We start from the raw sequence: 5,092 nt of genomic DNA on the forward strand, positions 1-5,092 counted from the left end.
CTCCACATCAAAACCTCGCTTCCATTATGATACCATCTCCCGCTCAGAGCTGTAATGCTTATTAATTCTGCGCCCATGCTCCCGGCTGAGGCAAATGTATTCCATCAGCCCAGCATTTAATTTAATTAGTACAGCTGGGCTCTCATTCTCCTCTCTGTGTCAGAGGTATTGTCAGCACGTTCTGCCGTAACACAATTACTGATTGCTTTTAGATAGGCAGAAATATGATTAGGGTATTGGGTGACTGTATCATAAGCCTTATTAGATTCATTTGAAATCTGGAGATAAATAGGAAACTTTTATTTGCAGTGTAATGAGATTATGCTTATTAGGCCAAGGCCTCGCAACCTTTTGCAAAGAACACAGCGGATCGGTCGGATTAGACCCTGGAACTACACTTTCTACTCTCGGCTCTGAGCAGCCACGCGGCCCCGTGCAGACTTAACTGTTGTCACCCTGCACATGGTTTGGATCTCAGCCGCCTGGGTCTCCTCGCCAGATAAAGGATGGGGGCAGCTCTTCTCCTTCTCCAAGTCTGGGGAAACACACCCATCTTGAAATGGAAGAGGAGGGAGCAGTCTTATATTTTGAAAAAAATCCATGTGCGGACTAAAAGGAGTTATTCTTCTCAGTGCATGTGTGTCGTTTATAGAGATTGGCATGCAGTAACCATCTCAAAAGTCCCTGAGCTCCATCAGAAGGCGACCATCCTGCCTGTTGTCATGATGATAGCAAGTGAGTCCCACGGTGCTGCATCCTCCATCCCCAGTGTTCATCAGAGGCCTTGAAGCTCCGTTGTGGGCAGGGCTCCTGAAAACACCCCTTCCTGCCTGGGACGCATGCGCAAAGATGTGGCAGAGCTGTGATTGAGGCTACCTCCTGTGTCATGAAGGAAGACATTGAAATTAAAGTGCAGCATTCCCTGAACTGAGCTGGGGCCGATGAAGTTACTGCTTATAAAATACAGGGCTTTCATATACAAGGAAAATTGTAACGTATTTTCTGAATATAAAAAAAAAAATCAAGGGACAATGCATAAATATTGTTTTTAGAGAAAAGATCCAAAATGTAAAACCTAAATTTATAAAGTGCATGCCATTTCCCTGACTCTTGTGATCTTCTCTGACTTAGTCCATTTTCACTGGGTCACCCTCAACAGGAACGTAATTTCAGCCAAGCTAAGTAGGCTGTTTCCAGTCATGTGTGAAAGTTGCTGTTAACTTACACAAAGGGAGGGACATTTATTTGTTTTGTTTTCAAGGTCTCTATTAACATATCTCAATTATGCACAATAGTGGTCTTCACTGTGACGTTGTATACTTGTAAATACTATATTTCTGTTACAGTCACTCAGTCATCTGCTTTCCAACTGGTCTCTCTTCTACTCTCATGCCGTGTGTGTGTGTGTGTGTGTGTGTGTGTGTGTGTGTGTGCATGTGTGTGAGCATGTATGTGACTATGCATGTATACATTGTGTGCATGCATGTGTGAGTGTGCATGTGTGCATGTGTGCGTGTCTGTCTATGTACATGCCTGTGTGCATGCATGTGTATAAGTGTGTGTCTGTGTGTGCATGCATGTGAGCATGTATGTGTACATATGTGCAAGTGTGTGTCTTTTTATGTACATGCATTGTGTGAGCATGTGTGTGTGCATGTATGTGTGAGAGTGTGTATGTGCCTGTAAGTGTGTGAGTGTGCCTGTGTACGTAAATGTGTGTAAGTATGTCAGCATGCATGTATCCATACATGTACATAAGAGAGATAGAGACAGGGGGAAAGATCCAGTGAGTTAGGGCTGCTTACTGGAGCATGGGTGAGGGTTTTACAGGCACATGGACACTGATTGGTCACTATACTACTGAAGTAGATGTTTCTTTCCCCACCTTCCCAGAAACCATCAACTGCCTGTAGACCCTCAGGAAGGGACGGGACTTGTGAGGCTCTTCCCCCAGCAGCGGGGAGAATTTGTGTTTTAGCTAAATGTATGTTCAAGTGAAGGGCTGTATGCAGAAGAACCTGTGTGACCCCACAACCCAAAGCAAAGAGTAGATGGGAGTCTGAAACTTGGGGGAGCAGAGCTTGTCTTGTAGGTGAGGAAGCTTTGGGGAAAAGTAATGGGACACCTTTATGTGGGAAGTGTACACAGAGCCACTACATTTGACTGTTGAGGATTTCAGAGGTTCAAATGCCTTCAGATCACGACGTGACCATGAAGGGTCCAGCTGAACTCGATCCCTCTGTTCCTGGTCCTCATCTGGCTTCAGGCTCTAAGGTCCGAGGGGTCCTTCTCCTCTGCTAGTCATTGGTCATTTGCGACCCAATCAAATAACTCCTGTGAGGACACGTGATCTCCCTCCCCCTCCCACCCCCTTGGTCCTTGCCAAAGCTGTCAGGCAGGGGGCAGAAGCCTGAGCAGCGCAATCTGCATTTGGCATTGAACCCCTGCTCATGTGATGTTGAAGTTCAGTGAAGGACTGAGGAGGGAAGGCAAAGGAGAACTGCGGGACAACTGGGCCTCTCAAGACAGTTAACTCCCACCAGCACACAGAAAACAGCCACAATTCAGTGTCCTTGGCTGGTGGGAGTCCCTAGCTGCCTCCCCTTCCCCAGCTTGCCAGATAGGCCTTCTAGAGCCTCCCCAGGAAGTATAGTGACACACTGGCAAGTGGCTGCTGTCATGATGTCATGAGCCACTGAAACATGAGTGCAAAATGAAACATTATTTTTTTAATGAAAACTGAATTGAGTATCTTAGAAAACCCAGATAAAAGCAAGTTGCTTTAAAAAAAACAATCTAGAAGTACCTGTGTGTTTGGTCAGTGTAAATCCTGGGCCTGGGGGAGGGGTGGTGATTAGACCCTAAGATCCCACAGTCAGGGGGCTTCCCAGGCAGTTCTACTCAGTTGTCTCACTTTGAGGAAGCTTGGGAGATATGTCAGGAGCCAGTGTTGTTGAGACGAGACGGAGGCTTGCTGAGACATTGTGAGACATTGGCGCCGCGTCAGAAATGTCCATGTTCTTTCTTGGGAGGTAGAGGCAGGAGGCACAAGAGCACGGGGCCAAGTTCAGCTGCATCGATCACTGGAGGCCAGCCTGGTTTACACGGCACCTGTGCCAAAAAGCAAAACCAAAACAACAGAAAGGCATGCTCCACATTAAGATGCTGCAGGCATGGGTCTGAACTGTTCTGCGAGTCCATTCGCCTCCAAAACAGATCTGGCCACAGACCCGTTCTGTGCGATGGATCTGGAGGACTTCCAGGATGGGGGAGGCTCGCGGACCGGCACCGTTCTGACTGCAGTGCAGACTCTAACGACTTTCTGGTGTTCTGCTGAGGTTAACAGAAAGTAAAAGGAGAATGGGCAAGCGCCTAGGATGCGTGTCTGCTGAAGGGAGTGTGGATGACAAGGTTTGGGAGTCTGAGGATGGGCTGGCTCACAGAAGGGTTGGACCTTTCCAACTCGGGAACAGGGAATGGTGTCCATGGGGGCAATTGTTACACCCCATGATCTCGTGCATGTTCTCCACATCCAAATCCCACCCCAACCTTCTCAAAGACAGTCGTCGGGTTAGACCACTCTGTGCCAGTGTGACCTCTCTCAGCTATTGGCATCTGCAAAGAGCTGTCTCCCCCCAACCCTGATCCAGGAGAACTGGGACTATGTGTCTCGGTGGGTGTACAGTCGAACCCTGGAAAGACCAGGTCATATTCTGCACACAGTGGTGACTGTCATATGGTACAGATCTGCAGATCTGTGCCTGATGTTGCCTGTTGCTTCCAGCAGCTGGGAGATGAGCAAGCTGAGGCCCATTGCTGGGATTCAGGGTCAGGAGCAGTCAGCTTTGCTTCACCATGAAGGTATTTAGCTGTGTGTCATCTTTTTTTTTTTTTCCCCCAGCGAATCAGATGACAAGCTTGCTCCATTGCTGATTCAGGGAGTGGCCTTGTGGTGTCTCTGTAGAATCAGGACCCACACTGCGGCACACGTGAAACCCAGCTTGCCAAGGGCACCAGAATAGCCTGGGAACCGAGCAGGACTTTGGACTTAGCATTCAGCACAGATGCCAAGATGGGGCTCTTGATGCACAGCGTCCGGAGGCAGCTTCCAAGCAGATTCTGCTGCCTGCCTGTGCCAGCAGGGGAGAGCTGGCCCACAGCTCAACAAGGGGCGCCAGGATGAGGAACCCCAGCTCACTAAGGCCTGCTACAAGCAGTATAGTTCAGAGTTAGGCAGTGAGGTTGCCATCTCATCTCCAGTCTCTTGGTGAAGGGGTCATTTGGTACCCTGGGTGCTCCAAGACCCCAATCCTCCATTACTACCTGTCTTCATCCATGTACAGCAAATTTGCTCCATTAAAACATAGCCCAGGCACATGTGCCCATACACATCTCACACACACACACACACACACATACACACACACACACACACACACGACCACCACCACCATCATCATCATCACCATCATCATTATCACCATCTTCTCCGTCACCACCACCACCGTAATTTAAACAATAAATTTAAAAGAAAAAGAAAGCATGTGTGTGGAGGAGATGCCTCGGAGGTTAAGAGCAAATGGTGTACCACAGCAGCACCAGAGTCTTACCCCAGACCCCACCTTGGGCAACTCGTAACAGACTGTATCTCCAGTTCCAGGGACTCTGACATCATCTTCTGGAACTCTACAGACACCCACACTCAGGTAAACAAATCCACATATGCAGATGCACATGGACACATAATTTTAAACTAAAGTCTCTTTCAAAAACAAAAATCCTCAGGAGCATGTCACATGGTCAACCTGACCTCTGGTCACATGATTTACCCGCCCTCTCTCCTCAGGGGACCTGAGGATAAAGAGCAAGCCAGACCCCGGTCTTCAGAAACTAGAGGTTATAAAGAGCAGAGTGAATGGGGAAATAGAGAAGAGAAAAGATCAAACTATGTCCCCCCTCATTTTGCCGTTCACATGTCTGCCAAAACATCACATTAGATGTCTCTAAATGTCTGAAATTTTATTTTTAAATTTTTTATTTTCACAAAATTCTCCAAAGTCCAGGGTGGGGGTTAAGAATGCTCGCTGTGCAG

General features: G+C 47.9%; 1 long non-coding RNA gene across 1 annotated transcript; it reads right to left on the minus strand.

The window, feature by feature from the left end:
- Positions 1-369: 369 nt before the first annotated feature.
- On the minus strand, positions 370-4,632 carry Gm51562. The gene is made up of 3 exons (XR_003947512.1): positions 4,611-4,632; positions 2,807-3,333; positions 370-879 (listed from the first exon to the last, which is right to left on the minus strand). It is a non-coding gene; the product is annotated as a predicted gene, 51562 (long non-coding RNA).
- Between the last annotated feature and the right edge of the window lie 460 nt (positions 4,633-5,092).

Source organism: Mus musculus, chromosome 8 (assembly GCF_000001635.26).
Source record: "Mus musculus strain C57BL/6J chromosome 8, GRCm38.p6 C57BL/6J".
Taxonomy (NCBI): Eukaryota; Metazoa; Chordata; class Mammalia; order Rodentia; family Muridae; genus Mus; species Mus musculus.